This window comes from Dermochelys coriacea, chromosome 12 (genome assembly GCF_009764565.3).
Source record: "Dermochelys coriacea isolate rDerCor1 chromosome 12, rDerCor1.pri.v4, whole genome shotgun sequence".
In the NCBI taxonomy this organism is placed as follows: Eukaryota; Metazoa; Chordata; order Testudines; family Dermochelyidae; genus Dermochelys; species Dermochelys coriacea.
Genome location: NC_050079.1, coordinates 26,969,183 through 26,990,162, shown reverse-complemented (window position 1 = coordinate 26,990,162; position 20,980 = coordinate 26,969,183). Strand labels below are relative to the sequence as shown.

At 40.5% G+C, this 20,980-nt stretch overlaps 1 long non-coding RNA gene across 2 annotated transcripts in view; it reads right to left on the bottom strand.

Annotated features, from left to right (window-relative positions):
* Positions 1–2,164: 2,164 nt before the first annotated feature.
* LOC122456263 overlaps positions 2,165–20,980 on the bottom strand; it is a 43,579-nt gene continuing 24,763 nt past the window's right edge. For both annotated transcript variants that reach the window (XR_006275056.1, XR_006275057.1), the window contains one exon: positions 2,165–2,207. This is a non-coding gene — a long non-coding RNA (uncharacterized LOC122456263). The remainder of the gene's footprint in view (positions 2,208–20,980) is intronic.

Genomic DNA, 20,980 nt, shown 5'->3' with positions numbered 1-20,980 from the left:
ATTAAGTCTAGTGGCCCACCATTGTCCTTTGCTGGGCTGGACAATGGATAGTTACTTGCAGCTAGCTTTGTGTAAACAACTGGTTCAGGAGGTGCCCCTGCCTGTATAACTGCTTACTATACTGCTATGAAGTGGAAATGTGCTTATTAACTGAAGGTAATGAGCACTATTTTCCATATACACAAATACATACATTCATAGCCATGCTGTATACACATATCTCATAGTGACCATCAAGTTCAGAACAGTACAAGCTTTTATAAAAGACCTTACTCAATATATTTTTATAGTACAATGACACTGTATCCAATGTTGGTTTAATTGGTTGTTTATGGGGGTTAAATCTTCTGTTCTCCCCTTGGGTTTGCTGGACCCTGATTGTCACACTTTAGCAGATTACTTTAGGAGCAAGTTCAGTCCCTGGATGTTCCTAGGATTAGAGCCACATTTCCACTCTGCAACTCAAGTCCTGCACCAAACACAGCATACCTAGGCCCTGCAATCTGTCTCACAAACTGCATATGCATTTGTTTCATTACTCATTTGAATGGCTAAAAAGTACTCAAAATCGCAAAAGTAATTATGTGATTGTATCTGTATATGTGTTTCTTTCCTGTTGTTGCTCTTGTTGTTAAAAGTTCTGATTTTAAAAAAAGTAAAATCATTGGAAGAAGAGGAGATGTGTACCTAAAAAAACAAACAAACAAAAAACCCAGCCCTGAACTAATATTTTACTTTTACAAAAACATGCTAATTTTGAGGCACATAGGAACTTTCTTCTAAATCCCTGAAAATTAAGGGTTAGAGTTTAAGACCTGATGTACTATATGCATTGGCAAATCAATCAAAGAACAGACCTACTATTAGCACCTAGTGTTTCAAATGAAACATTGTACTTCTCTAACAATTAAACCCATCTGATCCCTTTGTTAGCCTGCGCAAGTGCTGAAAAGTATTAATGATGGGGGACGGGGACACCTGTCTCTGCAGAATTGCTCTCTCCCCTTTCAGAGCTTTTAAAAAATACTGCTCTGAATTCTTAAGAATTTAACCTTTTCAAATGCAGTTTAGTTCCACTGAAAGAACTTGAACAATGATGGACACAAACAGGAATAATAAATGAAATGAATATTGTGTAGCTATCGAAAGGAATTTGTAGGGACAGAATCCTGACTCTCTCTCGTGCTCTCTCTGTATCCTCCTTTTCACATTTGATGTTGAAGAATGGTTCTTCTGGATGGGACACACTCCAGAAGACCACCGCTAGCCCATTTCTCTATTCTGTTTACCAACTCTTGTCTTCCAGAATATGCCCTTGTCCTCTCTCAGAGAAACAGAGCTTCTCTTGGTATAATGTTACAATAGAGGAGCTGCCCTCTTCGGGATGACTCCAATTATTTTTGATGAATTTGCCAGCAGAAGCCACTCTTGAGGCAAACACTCCATATTCCACCCTTCATTCCTCCAATCATGAGTGCTAGTTATTAATAACAAAACAATAAATTATTACAACCATTCAACACTCACTACTCCAGTCCACAGCTGTTACTTTTGTGATGGGCTGGAAACTCATTAGAAGTGGAACATGAAGTTCAGGACTCCAAGGGAAAAAGTAGCATTGCTGCAAAGTCAAGCACCGGAGAATCCTTGCATTCTTTAAATAGGCACTCGCTGCTATTGCTATAGACATCCACTGTGCCACCCAGAGAGTTGTACTGTGATTTTTAATGTTAATGTAACAAGAAATGCCCAATAGGTATAGAACAAAACAGTCTCTATTAGTCTTTCATAAACTGAGACAACAGACCCTGTTTAGGGACATGAACTTTCCTGCATATGGTAGATTACCACATTGAAGTTCTGGAAATTTCAATTTAAATGGCATTTCCGTCTTACTAAATCATAATCAATACCTGCCATTTCTAATGGGTAAATAATCATTCTATCCAATACAAGCAAATGTTATCCTAAACTATAAATTAAAGGAGTAGAATACTTACAAATTAATTTTAACCAAATGTATATTTCCCTACAGCATGGGTTCCAGGCTTGCAGCAAATGAAAAAAACAACACAGAATAATTGTACTTCACTTTTGAGAGTGTAAATCAAGCATGACAAGGCTCATGCTCTGAATTATTGTAATACTTTTAACATTGCACATACAGAAAACAGATGAAAAATTCTTAGCGAGGTTGTCCAATCCTTCTGCAAAAATGAATAACTTCTATCAATCAAAGAAATCACCATATGATGAAATCATAGAAATTCTGCCTCCTCTTATTCCACGTAGAGAAGCACAGCTCATTACATTCTGCTAGCTGCTCAATTCCTGACTCATGTAAGAACCTTAAGCATGTGACTAGCAATATGAGACTGAAATGGGACAAAAAAAGACCAATGTAAGAACTCCCTCTTCACTGTAGGGCCACTAGATTTCTTTTGAACATTTATAGCATTTTTCCTCATCATTTGGCTTACACCCCGACAGTTTTAATCGACTTTCCACAAGTCCAAATGCCATGTCATAATATCAACTTACATTGCAGAGAAAATTGCTACTATAGGTTTGAGCCATAAAATCTGGATTGGATGAATGAATATTGATTATTACAGTAAGTCTAAGGTCATGTGAGAGAATTATTTGTGTTATTTGAAAAAGGTTCCAAATCCACTAATCTGCATTCTACCATGCCAGTCACTTTAATTGGAACCTATCTTACATTACCACCAGTGTCTTGTCATCCCATGCTACTTTGTTTTACTTTCTGACTTCTGATTATATTCATTAGAACCAGGATAACAAGCATTAAATATTTTCCCATTTCTAAAGGGATTTCAGTAAACCAGAAAGGCAAACCTATTTTGGAACTCCCATATACATTTATATTTACCAAATGTTACTTCTTAAATCTGGAACTGCACATATGGTAGTTTTGCATCCAATTTCAAAGAATGTGGGGCTGAAGGAGTTACTAGGATCAAACTAGGTTTTAAAGATACAGTGAGCTTAATTCTCCATTTCCTTCAGCCTTGTACAATCATTTACAATAGTTTAAAGTGAAATTAAAATGGTCCCATTCTGATTTGGTAACATTTTACACACACTTTACACTTGGTGCGGGCTAACAGAGAAAAACAGATAGATTGGGCAAAATAGATATAATAAGAACTCCCAAAACCAGTATAAAGATCAAGGTGCATACTGACATGTAACAATGGTACAAGGCTATTTTTGAAACAAGGTAAGTTTTTACATTTTAATGTTCCCATTTTACCTCTGGTGGAATTAATTTAAATAATTATGGAAAGCAGTCAAAACAAACTGATATTACAGGTGACAAAATACCCTCATGTGCCCCAGTGCACACAACCTCTTTTTTTAATCCAAGATCTTATTCCCAGCCCCACCTTTATACTTTTGAACATGGAAATTTGCTAGGCCAATATTTCCTGTTGAGCTTGAAATGCTCTTCCATAAGCCGGTGAAGATCGAGAGCAAAACAAGTCCCTGATATAAGTGGGTGTATAACACAGGGCTGGTCCTTTCAGGGTAATCAGGGACCAGCCTACCTGTGACAGGCTCCTATAACGGAGAATGAGGGTTGGTCCACACTGGGAATTTACACCAGCATAACTATATCTCTCAGCAGTGTGAAAAATCCACATGCCTGAGAGATATAGCTATACTGACAATTACTCCAGGCTCAGGGAGGTGGGATTATCTACTGAGATAGGAGAATCCCTCCCATCACTGTCATGAGTGTCCACACTGAAACACTAGCATCTTTCCCTGTGACAAGAGTAGATTAAAACTCACTATGTCTAACAGGCTTCTAAATTGCAATTTGCTGTTTTAAAGAGTGATATTATATAGCTGTCAGATTCTACTTCAAAAGTCTTTCAATTAACTTAGGAACAGACTAGCTACAACTACACATCTCTTCAGAGCAAGCAGCATGGTTTTTGCACAGCCAGCTAAGAATCCACAGTACATGGTTTGTAAAATATTGTGCTACTGGGTCATAAAATGGTCAGCCATAGTCTGATTCTGATCACGAATGGTAATCACATAAAGCAACACATAAACAAAACAGAAGAAGGAAAATGGCTTCAGTTCCTTGGTTTAGTAAATTGGAGTGTTTTACATGCAAATTTTAGAGATAGGCATTTCCACTGGGAGCAAACATTAAAGACTGGTTTGTTTTTCTAGGGGTCACCAAATGAAATTAATAGGCAGCAGGTTTAAAACAAACAAAAGGAAGTATTACTTCATATAACGCATAGTCAACCTGTGGAACTCTTTCCCAGAGGATGTTGTGAAGGCAAAGACCTATAGCAGGGTTCAAAAAAGAACTAGATAAATTCATGGAGGATAGGTCCATCAATGGTGAAAAGCCAGGATGGGCAGGAATACAAAACCATGCTCCAAAGTGTCCCTTGCCTCTGTTTGACAGAAGCTGGGAATGGACAACATGGGATGGATCAATTAATATTACCTGTTCTGTTCATTCCCTCTGAAGCATCTGGCATTGGCCACTGTCAGAAGATGGAATACTGGGCTAGATGAATCATTGGTAAACCCAGTATGGTCATTCTTATGTAACTCTACTGGGAAATTCTCATATTTAGGTTCTGATCCTGTACCAATGAAGTCAATGGAAGGTTTGTCCCTGACTTTTATGAACACAGCATCTAATCATCAACTTCTAGTGCCGGCTCCATAGAAGTCCCACCAGCAGAGCTGCCAAAGGACTATGCTGACTCACCTACTTGTCCATGGAAGGAATATGTTCTGTACTAGAAATGGTAGAAGGCTATTAACTGACTACCTTTGTTCTATGCAAACACTACACAATTCTACAAAGCTATACAAATTCATACATTTGGTTCTTTATCTCGAGAGATACCTCATGCCACCACAATCTGCATTGTTTAGATCAGACATCTTATTTGGAATCTAAGGAAAGTTACCCTTTTAGTGACAGAGTACAACCTTCAACTTCTAACTGAAGAAAACAGAAGCAAATCCAACAAAATGTTTGCTTGCATCACCTGCATGTATACTAACAGTACATGCTATTAAGGTTATATGTCACATTTAAGACCTTGCAGAACTAAAGCAAAAATATCCCTATATTGCTACCACTGGCTCAGCTCAGTAACAGGAACATTGAAAACACTAGCACAAATGGTTGCTAGCATTTTAAGCACCATGTCATTTTAAGCACCTAATTTTGCTCTAAGCAGGGCTACCTGTCATGGTACTTAAAACGTCAGTACCAGCTAGTGCTTCGTCTATAATCGTACTTCCACAATTGCTACCCTTGGTGGAGTTGCACTGATAGCGGTGAGAGATGGAAACTTTAGAAAAAAAAATTCCTTAGTGTTCATGATGCCACAGAAAACAATTTTTTAATTTCAGCATACAAGTATTTGGGCTGAAAGAGATTGTTTGCTCAAGCAATCATGTGACTTATCCAACCACTCACAGCTAGGCACTACTCAACATCAATGTGAGTAGTAAACATTTCTAAGAGACAGTAATTTAATAATTTAAACAACTAACACATTCTAGGGAATCAATCAGTTCATGGGTTTCAGAGTAGCAGCCGTGTTAGTCTGTATTCGCAAAAAGAAAAGGAGTACTTGTGGCACCTTAGAGACTAACAAATTTATTAGAGCATAAGCTTTCGTGAGCTACAGCTCACTTCATCGGATGCATTTGGTGGAAAAAACAGAGGAGAGATTTATATACACACACACAGAGAACATGAAACAATGGGTTTATCATACACACTGTAAGGAGAGTGATCACTTAAGATAAGCCATCACCAACAGCAGGGGGGGGAAGGAGGAAAACCTTTCATGGTGACAAGCAGGTAGGCTAATTCCAGCAGTTAACAAGAATATCAGAGGAACAGTGGGGGGTGGGGTGGGAGGGAGAAATACCATGGGGAAATAGTTTTACTTTGTGTAATGACTCATCCATTCCCAGTCTCTATTCAAGCCTAAGTTAATTGTATCCAGTTTGCAAATTAATTCCGATTCAGCAGTCTCTCGTTGGAGTCTGTTTTTGAAGCTTTTTTGTTGAAGTATAGCCACTCTTAGGTCTGTGATCGAGTGACCAGAGAGATTGAAGTGTTCTCCAACTGGTTTTTGAATGTTATAATTCTTGACGTCTGATTTGTGTCCATTCATTCTTTTACGTAGAGACTGTCCAGTTTGGCCAATGTACATGGCAGAGGGGCATTGCTGGCACATGATGGCATATATCACATTGGTAGATGCGCAGGTGAACGAGCCTCTGATAGTGTGGCTGATGTGATTAGGCCCTATGATGGTATCCCCTGAATAGATATGTGGACAGAGTTGGCAACGGGCTTTGTTGCAAGGATAGGTTCCTGGGTTAGTGGTTCTGTTGTGTGGTGTGTGGTTGCTGGTGAGTATTTGCTTCAGATTGGGGGGCTGTCTGTAAGCAAGGACTGGTCTGTCTCCCAAGATCTGAGAGAGCGATGGCTCGTCCTTCAGGATAGGTTGTAGATCCTTGATGATGCGTTGGAGGGGTTTTAGTTGGGGGCTGAAGGTGATGGCTAGTGGCGTTCTGTTGTTTTCTTTGTTGGGCCTGTCCTGTAGTAGGTGACTTCTGGGTACTCTTCTGGCTCTGTCAATCTGTTTCTTCACTTCAGCAGGTGGGTTCAGTTCAGTTCATGGATATTCCGTAGATAGAAAAAGAGGCTAAATTCTTCAGATAAATTACTCACTCAGCTCTCATTACATATTATCTTATACATATATAAATACACATTTATATCTATAGATACAGATGTACTGTACATATGCAAATTTAAATAAATACAAATGACAATAATACAAGTTGTGATATAAAGCATAGTCGTAGCCAATAGCAGAGGTTTTCTGGTTTTTTAAAATAGTGAATCGTTGTGAAACAAATGTGATATAATTTTCAATCATGATTTGAGGTTCTTTAAGTTCTTTAAGCATGAGTTGTGCTAATGAGAATTGTTTCAAAAGGCAGAGAAGCCTGAAGAATTGCTTATTGTTAATGGATAATAAACTGAGAAGAGATCATAATATATAAAAAATTCAAAAGATACAACAAGTGTATGGTTAAATCCTAAGGTTTTTTCCCCATTAAACAGAGATACGAGCAATAAAAAACAGTTTTAAAATTTACTGATTAGTTTTCAAAGTGGTAAAAGAACTTCGCAATATTTTTATCTTGTTGGCTTTTACATACCTGACTACGCTGGCTGCCACTTTTTCAAAGGAACATCTTGTTCATTGATGTCTAGAACTGAAGTGTACAAGCATAAATGCTCCTATCAAGGGAAGCGGGGCTGTGAAATTGCAAGCTTCTTCTTAGCAAGTGTCTTTTGGACATTGATATGCAATTTTAAATTACATTTTTAGCATCCTGCTATCAAGATAAAAACCTGCCAGTAAATACAGAACCTGAATTCCGATAACACCATTCTTGTATAACACAGTCTTAAGTTATGTCTTCATTGCAGGTTAGCCTAGCATGTGATTTTGCATCTGCAAAAGGAATTGTGCTACTAATATCCTAATTTGTGCCTGCATACAGGAGGTTGGGGCACAGGGCTCCATTTATATGGCATCTTAATGTTTTCTTGGGAAGCTGCTGCATTTTTGAGGCACACCCACACAGAGAGCTGGGCTCAGAGTAATCATTATCAAAAAATAGAAAGAGCAATACATAAGGGCACCCTGGAAATCTGCATGTTCATAAAAGGGTGTTCCATCATTTCACAGTTTTCTCCCCCCAAAAACCACTAACAATTTTATTTACTTTAAGGCTAAGTATCATGAACACATGGTGCATAATGCTGTAGGAACATATTACATCACATATGTTTACATTCAGTGCAGCATTAAACTTAAACAGCACTGGAAGAACAAGTAAAATTTATTTGACTAACTAATCATCATTAAAATGGGTAGGCAGATGTCTCTCAAGCAGCAAAACCCCTAGATATTCTGTTCCTGATTCCTCCAGGGTAATTTCTTGACCCCTGCTGAAACGCAGTAATGCAGCGAAGTTAGTTCTAGTATAACTAAAGATTATACAGTACTGCATAAGCAGAAAGGATTCAAATTAAGGTTACATGGGCAGCCTTAATTCTGCCATTTCCTAACTTTTGAGTGCTCAACTTTGCAACGTTAATGTTCTTTTAATGTGGAGTTTTTGGATGTAATATTATGAATGTTTTATAGATTTCTGTAACACACTTTGGAGATAGAAAATACCTACATACAAGCGCTATCCTGTTCAGCAGCAATATAGATGGCAGACAGGACTTTCTATACCCTTTGGACACTGATGTTCTTGAGGTGAACCCTGGCAAAACTGAACAAAAATGGACAAATCACAGAGTTCAAGGTATTAGATTTCATTCTTGTGAGAGGAGTGGAATACCTAAAAGAAAGTTGAAATACGCGTTGATAACTGACAGAGACGTATCGATTCAAGGTATTGCTTCAGACTTTTGTAATTAAAAAGGCAGACAGCCTATCTAGCTGCTATCATTTGAGGAGACAGAAGCCCAATTTTTAATAAAATATTTGTAAAGTTTTGTGTTCAGCTTGAGAACATTTGCTTCTCTGGAAATGTTTGAGCTGCACTGCAAATGTCAAAAGAGAAAGACTTATAGCTGACTAGGGCAAGATTTAAAATATAGAAATAATATAGGGTCAGATTCTGATCCTTGCTCTGGGAGCCCTTATATGGGAGTAAGGGGTCATAAGATGCTTTCTTACGCCACTGCATTTGCTACCCATCCACTCCACAAGTAGCTGTGGAGATGGGGGGCACATTTGCTACTCCCTTTCCCCCATAGGTAGCAGAAGTCCCATCCCCTCGGTATGTGGCTAGCACAGATGGAGTAGGAACTAAGCCATGTCAGAGAAAGGGCTGATACTGATGCTTAGTTCCCCTTTGGGGTAAATGGGAAACAGCAAGTGAATTGTAAATGAGTCACAATCTGGCACAACTTGCTGCCTCTTACTCAGTGCAAATTGAAAGGTGCTAACCCCACAGTAATTACTGTATTTGTTACCCACCCCTCTCTACACTCACACCAAATAAACTCAGACGATGTAGATCAGGGATTGGCAACCTTTGGCATGAGACCCACCAGGGTAAGCCCCCTGGCAGGCCGGGCTGGTTTGTTTACTTGCCACATCCACAGGTTCGGCCGATTGCGTCTCCCATTGGCCATGGTTTGACGCTCCAGGCCAATGGGGGATACGGGAAGTGGCGGCCAGCAAATCCCTCAGCCTGCACCGCTTCCCGGTGCCCCCATTGGCCTGGGACAGCGAACCGTGGCAAGTGGAAGCCACAATCGGCCAAACCTGCGGATGCAGCAAGTAAACAAACCGGCCCAACCCGCCAGGGGGCTTACCATGGTGGGCGATGTGCCAAAGGTTGCCAATCCCTGCTGTAGATCATTCTCCTTAGTATAATAATCTATTAAAGAACTGGAGTCATGTACTGAGGTCTTATGTTACTTTGCTGAGAAGTGGGGAGAAACCATCATTCTGTATGGGCAAATTCGAATTAGCCATGTATACATTAGCAAGGTTTTAGCTTACAACAGAAAAGAGAAAAGGCAAAGGCGAGAATAGAAACAGGGGGCCAAATAGTTGCTTCACTGATCAGGGAAAGTCTAGCCCTGCTCTAATTCTTACCCATTAGCTGAAATCTCCAACTTTGCTTTCTCAATTATCTCTTTCCATTTCTAGCTTTCAACCATTTGGTGGTCTTGCCTGGAATGCAAGGATCCTGTATCTCACTGGAATAGTATTCCTTTAAAAATTCAACTTTCAAGGGCTCAGTATGTCTAGATGATTGTGCATTCATATATCTTCTGCCTTCCTAGAGCCTGTTAAAGTCTAACATGGTACAACATTTAGATGTGAACCATCTTGTCTTACTGGCCCAGAATCCACTGTCAGTTAGGTAAGCCCCGTTTTCTTACTTAAATTCACAGCCCCACCATTATTTGGCTTTTTGTAGAGGGATGTAACGTGCTTTCAGCTACCTTATGTATGACAAGCCAAATCAAATTCTAGATTTTAAGTTGTAAAAAATAAAAATGTTCACATCATGCAGATGTGAAAACGAAAACTATAATTTATCTCTCCCCTGCCCTAGAGTAACCTAATTCAGTTAATCTTTGAAAGTGCACGCTATTTTGGAGTTTTAATCTTGATTTGGGTTTCTGCCGGCTGAATTTAAGATTAATCTAGTATTAGAATTCTGATATTTACACTACTGTAAACAAATAATAATATGGAACTAAGCAGCTGCTTTCTCTTTAGTTCCTATGCAAATGAGAGCTAAGAGTTTATCCATGTTAGACTTCTTGTTCAATCACACAGCCCAGAGTTAGAGAGAGAGTGAGTATTTGTTTTTTAAGGTAAAACTGCCTTCAATTGGCACTAGTCCCAGTATCTTATTCTGGTTTTATGGGACTTTGATTGCTATAGCTGTCAAATGAGTGACAATACAGTATGGTTTGTTGATGTACGCTCTCAGAAAAGTAGGAACACGACTGAGACCATGTGATCTCATTTTTTACTTCTTACACTGTTCTGAGCTGTCATGCTAGATCTGTTTCTTTCTAGCACTTCAAGGTAGGATGAACTCCACGGTGAGTTTAAGAGGTTCAAGGCCAAGTTCATTAAGTCGACCTGTTAATCCTCTCCATGAACTGTGCTCCTGTTTCTTATGAGACTTTGTGCAATAGATTTTCTAAAACCTTAATGAAAATCTAATCTGAGTTTAAGGTTTTTCAAAGATTTTGATTTTAAAAAAAATCATCAAGGGGTTGGGAGGGTAACTGAAGGCCTGAACTTGCAGCAGTTCTAAGCAGGAAAACTTGCTCTGACACTTTGTCCATACAGTTTTCACTTCAGATTTCCCACAGCTGCAGCTCCATCAGTGACAGTAATGATGGGCACTTTAGTGCAGCTCAGTTGCTGGACGGCTGATGGTGTTTTTACCTCTGTGTCATCTAATATTTATTCAGACCCTGGTCAGACAACCCGATGGTAAAAGTGCTGCTGTCTTGTCTATACTAGTGCTCCACTAGGAGAGCTGCAGTAGTGGTGGTGCATGATGGTTAAAATGAAGGGTAAGTATACAATACAGTGACACAGCTACAGCACTGCAGCTCTGCCACTGTAGTGTAGATACTACTTACATTGTCAGAAGGGGTGGGGAAGGGCGTAAGTGTATGTCATCCACTTCTCTGAGATGCAGTAGCTAGGTTGACAGAAATATTCTTCCATCTACCTAGGTCTGTCTACAATGGGGTCAACCCCACTGTAAGGTTTTTCACAGTTCTGAGTGATGTAGCTAGGTCGACCTAATATTTAGGTGTAGACCAGACCTAAGAAAACACTAAGTGTAGACATAGCTTTAGAGGCTGTAGGATGAGACCCTGAAATTTTGCTAAAATTATGCATGATCAATCTTTCAGTAGCTTAGTCTTCAGCACCTGGTATACTCTACCCAAATTGCTCACCATCTCTCTCTCTCTCTCTGCTCTTATATTTACTTAAGCTGCCAGTTAACCATTCCCAGATCTTCATAATTATATGTATTTTGTTTGAGTTATACCACACATCAGCAAAGTACCATTGTATATGGTGGGGGGGGAACCTTGTATAATACTAAATAAGTGAATACATTCAAAGCTTTTTGTACCTAAATAGTATAACACTTAGCTTACAGAGCCAGAAGAGTACCCAGAAGTCACCTACTACAGGACAGGCCCAACAAAGAAAACAACAGAACGCCACTAGCCACTAGCCATCACCTTCAGCCCCCAACTAAAACCTCTCCAACGCATCATCAAGGATCTACAACCTATCCTGAAGGACGAGCCATCACTCTCACAGATTTTGGGAGACAGACCAGTCCTTGCTTACAGACAGCCACCCAATCTGAAGCAAATACTCACCAGCAACCACACACCACACAACAGAACCACTAACCCAGGAACCTATCCTTGCAACAAAGCCCGTTGCCAACTCTGTCCACATAGCTATTCAGGGGATACCATCATAGGGCCTAATCACATCAGCCACACTATCAGAGGCTCGTTCACCTGCGCATCTACCAATGTGATATATGCCATCATGTGCCAGCAATGCCCCTCTGCCATGTACATTGGCCAAACTGGACAGTCTCTACGTAAAAGAACGAATGGACACAAATCAGATGTCAAGAATTATAACATTCAAAAACCAGTTGGAGAACACTTCAATCTCTCTGGTCACTCGATCACAGACCTAAGAGTGGCTATACTTCAACAAAAAAGCTTCAAAAACAGACTCCAACGAGAGACTGCTGAATTGGAATTAATTTGCAAACTGGATACAATTAACTTAGGCTTGAATAGAGACTGGGAATGGATGAGTCATTACACAAAGTAAAACTATTTCCCCATGGTATTTCTCCCTCCCACCCCACCCCCCACTGTTCCTCTGATATTCTTGTTAACTGCTGGAAATAGCCTACCTTGCTTGTCACCATGAAAGGTTTTCCTCCTTCCCCGCCCCCTGCTGCTGGTGATGGCTTATCTTAAGTGATCACTCTCCTTACAGTGTGTATGATAAACCCATTGTTTCATGTTCTCTGTGTGTGTGTATATAAATCTCTCCTCTGTTTTTTCCACCAAATGCATCCGATGAAGTGAGCTGTAGCTCACGAAAGCTTATGCTCTAATAAATTTGTTAGTCTCTAAGGTGCCACAAGTACTCCTTATGCTCTAATAAATTTGTTAGTCTCTAAGGTGCCACAAGTACTCCTTTTCTTTTTGCGAATACAGACTAACACGGCTGCTACTCTGAAACTTAGCTTACAAGGTTGCCGATGGATAAATGGTAGAGTTATTATTCAGAGATATTTTTCAAGATTGGCTCTAAGTTACTCTGCCTGTCAATGGCCTAAGTAACTGATGTGTCAGCAGGGGTACATCCAGTCATAAGCTCTCTCTTGCCGTACACCCTATTATCTGACCTTGACTTCTATGCTGGCAGCAGGGTGGTGACATAATAGGCAAATACTAACTATAGCCACCAGAACATCCCCCTGCACTTGTACCATCCCTACGGGATGGCTTACGGGTCATAACATGCTGCTGGTCAACTCACTGCACTAGAGGATCTGGGCCCTGGTGTGAGCAACTGTGGCTCAGATTTGGTGTTATTGTTTAGCAAATACCCATTAGCAGCAAAAGAGTGGTTCTCTGCCTTCAAGGTGATGATTTTTTTTTTAAATGAAGGCATGAACAAGGTTTTGGGGGGGGTTTTCAGCTCAGCAAAAAAACACTCTGACTTGTGGTAAGAATTTTTGTTCCCCATGTAGTTCCTCCAAATACAACTGTACCAGACCAATAAAAGACATCAAAGAAAAGTACACCTTAATTACAGCACACACTTTGGGTCAAATTCAGCTGTGAATTAACTTCATGGAAATCAATGAAGTTAAAAAAAAGTTACATTAGGGATGAGTTTGAGCTCTTGACTTTAGAACTTATTAAGAGAAGTGGTCAGGAAAACAGTGTTTGAAACTCTTTGATTATGCTTTTTATAGCTTTCCTTTGCAATCTGTGTACACAGAGGATTTTTGTACATCTGTTTATTTGTGACGAGCCACATCTAATAAAGAAAAAAGCATGCTGATAAAACACCACCTGGGTATACACTATCCCCAAGAAGAGCCTCAACCATTTGCCCCAGATGTTTGAAAAATAAAATCTGCAAAATAATTATCTCAAACACAATTAGTTTTGCCAATAAAGTACAGCAGCCACCTTGTAGTTTTATGGGACTTTTCCCCAAAGCTCATTTTGGAAGCTTCCCTGAATACATTTTCAATTGATTTTAATTTCATCCTATCATACAATGATTCATTGCTGCACATATGCATGCACTGAAGCGCAATCAGTTCAAATATTTGTAGGCTTCATGCAAGTACTGCAGGGAAATAAGATACAGTATATCATCTGATTCAAGTACATGTACAGAGGTGGTATCTGATTAGATTTTCAGACTTATCTCTTTTTGGCCTGATCCTTTCATTTTAACTGAAAACCATGTGACACATTGGCCCTAATCTATGCCAAAGTACCAAATTTATCTCCATGACTATCTGCATATGTAAAATGATTTTTTCAAGAATTTGTCCAACATGCCATCTCTAGCACTTCAGACAACTTTTCATGGGGAAGATGACACAATTTGGCTACTATGTATATCCTGTACATTTTTAAAAATAAAGGTATAATTTCACAATTTTTATTCATGAAAATGGGGAAAGAATAGCCTGCTATGACATTTAACCTACTTAAACACTGTGCAAGATATGTTAAAGATCTTGATAAACTGGAATGATTCACTCAAATCAATATATAGTGAGATTCAGTAGAAAGAAATGCCAAATGGTTGATGTAGCAAAGAATAAACAAATGCACAAATAAAGAATCAGATCCAGAAGTCTTTGTTCAATCCTTAATCTGGAAAACTCCCATCGAAATCCACTGATTTTGCTTGAGTATGGACTGAGTTAAAATTGAGGTAGACCCTTAGGATTTTCCCCATGAATAGGCTGTCTATACAGTAGTGCCACAAAGAAGGATCTGCATGTCATAGTGAATAATAAAGTGAATATCAGATACAGTCACATAAAAAGCAAATGCTATTTGGGTCGCACCATAAGCATGTAAAATAAGCAAAGTTATCCAACTCCACTCAGCACAATTAGACCTCAGTCAGAGCTGTGCATATGTTTGGAGCAGCACACTTAAGAGACAGACAGATTGGAGAATGTTCAGAGGAAAGCAACTATAGTGATAGAAGATTTGGAAAATAAGAGCTGCAGTCTGAAGAAAGGTTTCAGAGTAGCAGCCGTGTTAGTCTGTATTCTCAAAAAGAAAAGGAGTACTTGTGGCACCTTAGAGACTAACAAATTTATTAGAGCATAAGCTTTCGTGAGCTACAGCTCACTTCATCGGATGCATTTGGTGGAAAAAACAGAGGAGAGATTTATATACATACACACAGAGAACATGAAACAATGGGTTTATCATACACACTGTAAGGAGAGTGATCACTTAAGATAAGCCATCACCAACAGCAGGGGGGGGAAAGAGGAAAACCTTTCATGGTGACAAGCAGGTAGGCTAATTCCAGCAGAACCACTAACCCAGGAACCTATCCTTGCAACAAAGCCCGTTGCCAACTCTGTCCACATATCTATTCAGGGGATACCATCATAGGGCCTAATCACATCAGCCACACTATCAGAGGCTCCTTCACCTGCGCATCTACCAATGTGATATATGCCATCATGTGCCAGCAATGCCCCTCTGCCATGTACATTGGCCAAACTGGACAGTCTCTACGTAAAAGAATGAATGGACACAAATCAGACGTCAAGAATTATAACATTCAAAAACCAGTTGGAGAACACTTCAATCTCTCTGGTCACTCGATCACAGACCTAAGAGTGGCTATACTTCAACAAAAAAGCTTCAAAAACAGACTCCAACGAGAGACTGCTGAATTGGAATTAATTTGCAAACTGGATACAATTAACTTAGGCTTGAATAGAGACTGGGAATGGATGAGTCATTACACAAAGTAAAACTATTTCCCCATGGTATTTCTCCCTCCCACCCCACCCCCCACTGTTCCTCTGATATTCTTGTTAACTGCTGGAATTAGCCTACCTGCTTGTCACCATGAAAGGTTTTCCTCCTTCCCCCCCCTGCTGTTGGTGATGGCTTATCTTAAGTGATCACTCTCCTTACAGTGTGTATGATAAACCCATTGTTTCATGTTCTCTGTGTGTGTGTATATAAATCTCTACTCTGTTTTTTCCACCAAATGCATCCGATGAAGTGAGCTGTAGCTCACGAAAGCTTATGCTCTAATAAATTTGTTAGTCTCTAAGGTGCCACAAGTACTCCTTTTCTTTTTGAGAATACAGACTAACACGGCTGCTACTCTGAAACCTGTGATTATGCAAGGCACTGAATTTAGCCGTATAGAGTGGAAATCTGTCAACTTCATGAAAAAACTCGCACAGATACAGACAGACATCATCTTCCTCTCCAAATGCAAACAGATGGACATCATACCGAAAGGACTGAAGGTAAAAAATCCATTACAATCTACATACCACACAGACTATGCTGACAGCTTGTGCCACACACTCTCAAGGAAACTGCGGAACCACCTGATCAACATCCTCTACAGCAAACAGGGAAAGATTAAGAATGAGCTCTCAAAACTGGATACTCTCATAAAGAACCAACCTTCCACACAAACTTCCTCGTGGCTGGACTTTACAAAAACTAGACAAGCCATTTACAAAACACACTTTGATTCTCTACAAAAGAAAAAGGACACTAAGCTATCTAAACTACTATATGCCACAAGGGGCCACAACAATGGTTCCCGTAACCCACCCAGCAATATTGTTAATCTATCCAACTATACTCTTAGCCCAGCGGAAGAATCTGTCCTATCTCGGGGCCTCTCCTTTTGCCCCTCCACCCCCACGAACATGATACAGTTCTGTGGTGACCTAGAATCCTATTTTCGACGTCTCAGACTCAAGGAATATTTCCAACACACCTCTGACCAACATATTAACCCACAGAGACCTTCCTGCCAACACTACAAAAAGAAGGATTCTAGGTGGACTCCTCCTGAAGGTCGAAACAGCAGCCTGGATTTCTACATAGACTGCTTCCGCCGACGTGCACGAGCTGAAATTGTGGAAAAGCAGCATCGCTTACCCCATAACCTCAGCCATGCAGAACACAGTGCCATCCACAGCCTCAGAAACAACTCTGACATCATAATCAAAAAGGCTGACAAAGGAGGTGCTGTCGTCATCATGAATAGGTCAGAGTATGAACAAGAGGCTACTAGGCAGCTCTCCAACACCATTTTCTACAAGCCATTACCCTCTGATCCCAGTGAGAGTTACCAAAAGAAACTACAGCATTTGCTCAAGAAACTCCCTGAAAAAGCACAAGAACAAATCCGCACAGACACACCCCTGGAGCCAGGACCTGGGGTATTCTATCTGCTACCCAAGATCCATAAACCTGGAAATCCTGGACGCCCCATCATCTCAGGCATTGGCACCCTGACAGCAGGATTGTCTGGCTATGTAGACTCCCTCCTCAGGCCCTTCGTTACCAGCACTCCCAGCTATCTTCGAGACACCACCGATTTCCTGAGGAAACTACAGTCCATTGGTGATCTTCCTAAAAACACCATCCTAGCCACTATGGATGTAGAAGCCCTCTACACCAATATTCCACACAAAGATGGACTACAAGCCGTCAGGAACAGTATCCCCGATACTGTCACGGCTAACCTGGTGGCAGAACTTTGTGACTTTGTCCTGACCCATAACTATTTCACATTTGGTGACAATGTATACCTTCAAATCAGCGGCACTGCGATGGGTACCCGCATGGCCCCACAGTATGCCAACATTTTTATGGCTGACTTAGAACAACGCTTCCTCAGCTCTCGTTCCCTAATGCCCCTACTCTACTTGCGCTACATTGATGACATCTTCATCATCTGGACCCATGGAAAAGAAGCTCTTGAGGAATTCCACCATGATTTCAACAATTTCCATCCCACCATCAACCTCAGCCTGGACCAGTCCACACAAGAGATCCACTTCCTGGACACTACGGTGCTAATAAGCGATGGTCACATAAACACCACCCTATATCAGAAACCTACTGACCGCTATTCCTACCTACATGCCTCTAGCTTTCATCCAGATCATACCACTCGATCCATTGTCTACAGCCAAGCGCTACGATATAACCGCATTTGCTCCAACCCCTCAGACAGAGACAAACACCTACAAGATCTCTATCATGCATTCCTACAACTACAGTACCCACCTGCTGAAGTGAAGAAACAGATTGACAGAGCCAGAAGAGTACCCAGAAGTCACCTACTACAGGACAGGCCCAACAAAGAAAACAACAGAACGCCACTAGCCATCACCTTCAGCCCCCAACTAAAACCCCTCCAACGCATCATCAAGGATCTACAACCTATCCTGAAGGACGAGCCATCGCTCTCTCAGATCTTGGGAGATAGACCAGTCCTTGCTTACAGACAGCCCCCCAATCTGAAGCAAATACTCACCAGCAACCACACACCACACAACAGAACCACTAACCCAGGAACCTATCCTTGCAAAAAAGCCCGTTGCCAACTCTGTCCACATATCTATTCAGGGGATACCATCATAGGGCCTAATCACATCAGCCACACTATCAGAGGCTCCTTCACCTGCGCATCTACCAATGTGATATATGCCATCATGTGCCAGCAATGCCCCTCTGCCATGTACATTGGCCAAACTGGACAGTCTCTACGTAAAAGAATGAATGGACACAAATCAGACGTCAAGAATTATAACATTCAAAAACCAGTTGGAGAACACTTCAATCTCTCTGGTCACTCGATCACAGACCTAAGAGTGGCTATACTTCAACAAAAAAGCTTCAAAAACAGACTCCAACGAGAGACTGCTGAATTGGAATTAATTTGCAAACTGGATACAATTAACTTAGGCTTGAATAGAGACTGGGAATGGATGAGTCATTACACAAAGTAAAACTATTTCCCCATGGTATTTCTCCCTCCCACCCCACCCCCCACTGTTCCTCTGATATTCTTGTTAACTGCTGGAATTAGCCTACCTGCTTGTCACCATGAAAGGTTTTCCTCCTTCCCCGCCCTGCTGTTGGTGATGGCTTATCTTAAGTGATCACTCTCCTTACAGTGTGTATGATAAACCCATTGTTTCATGTTCTCTGTGTGTGTGTATATAAATCTCTACTCTGTTTTTTCCACCAAATGCATCCGATGAAGTGAGCTGTAGCTCACGAAAGCTTATGCTCTAATAAATTTGTTAGTCTCTAAGGTGCCACAAGTACTCCTTTTCTTAGTCTGAAGAAAGACTATGTATTAAGAAAAGCTTTATAAAGACACAGGAAAAGAGCAAGCTGCTAAGGGAGTTTTTTGCATCAAAGTCATTGGAGTAGTCTAAGTTAGATTAGAAAAAATTGTATTAGGGATGGCTTAAAGAATAATAAAAAGCTGTCCTGCCATGAGGCAGACATACAAAGGTGATTCACTACCCATTCTTTGGAACCAAATGATTAGACTCCTAAGCAGTCCATGCATTTTAAAAGAGGTTACAGCACAATTCAATAGCTAGCTTCTCCACCCCTCCCCAGACAATAATGCAATCTCCACAATGAGCCCCAGCAATCTATATAGCATTTATTTTCTGGAAATAATGGGACAGATCCTCAGCTGGTGTACATTGTCAGATGCCTTTTGACATTGGTGTCCCTATGATTATTTACAGCAGCTCAGGATCTGCCCTAATAATTTACTTAGATCCAGACTTTCAGAGCCTTGTGCACTGGTAAAAGCTCATTTGAGTGAGTTGAGTTGTTTGTGCACATGCATGGGAGGCACTGGAGTAGAGCTGGCCAGGAAATGAAATTTCACGCTCACTATAACATTCAAGCTTTTGAAAAAAATAAAAGTGCTCTGACTCAATATGAAAGGTCAAAAACTCAAAATTTTTCACAGGAGTGAAATTTCAAAAGCCAACTGCCTGGGCATCAAGAACATTGTGGTTTTTCCCAATCAAAAATACCATCAGAATCCCCTTCTCCCCAGCAAGCTGCCAAACTCCCAGGTGTCCCTGGTTGCTGTCTGCCTACTCACCCCTCAGATGGGAAACCCAAGAAGCCAGCCATCTGGGCAGCCAGAGCTGTTTGACACCTTTTGCTTCAGGGTTGGAACAGCCTTGGTAGCATACATAGAGCTGACTCAGGTGCTCTTTAGTGAAACACTGCTATTTTAGCACATTCTGATATCTTATTTCATTGAAACCAAAACTGTTTCTGGAAAAGGATCAATTTACACAAATTTCCCAGTGCAATTAAAAAAAAAAGACAGCCTTTCAAAGATGTCAAAATGTCCCTTTTTGACATTTTTGAAACTCAACTTCTGGGTGTGTTTTTGTGTGTGGGGGGGGGGAGGAGAAACCGTTGAAAAATATTTTTGATTTTTGAAACGTAAGCTAATTGTCATACAAAATTTAAAAAATCATAATCAAAATGTTTCTGAAAATGTCAAAATAAAACATTTTGATTCATTCAAATCGAAAGTTGGTTTGTGAAAAATGTCAAGATTAGCTTTTCATCCTGATTTGAGACAAATAAATTTTTCAAAATCTCAAAGAATTTTCCTAGAAGAGGAAAACTATTCCCTGACCATCTGAAATGCCTAGGTCTCAGAAATAATAATTGTAGCAATTTCTTATCTCTTCTTCTACCCTAGGCAATGTTGTTGCTACCTATTCTGTGTACACAGGTCATAGGAGGGAAAAATTTATTCACTCTAAATCAGATTTCAGTGCCTGTGCCCAGTTATCTGCCTCCAAGGTGATGGGGGTGATGGGTTTTGGTCTGAGCAGGCAGGGCCAGATTTGGGGGCAGGTGACCCAGGCGACCACCTGGGGTGACAGATTGGGGGGCACTGGGCTCGGAGTGCTGTTTTTGTTGTTAGCATGAATATATACAGATTTACAGATCCTAGCGTGAAAATTTATCTTCTTATATGACAGAGAAATGGGCTACAAATGCAATAAAAAATAAGTATTCAAAAGGTTAGCAAATGGAGGGAGGCACCAAAGACACTCCCCACCTGGGGCACCATTTGGTCTAGGGCTGGCCATGTGGCTAGTGATTAGGGCACTTAACACATCATGTAGTTTTGGGTGGTGCTTCCTATGAGAGGGAACCTGCTGAGCTGGAGAGAAGCTGCTGCAGGAGCTGTTGGTCTAGGAAAAGCCT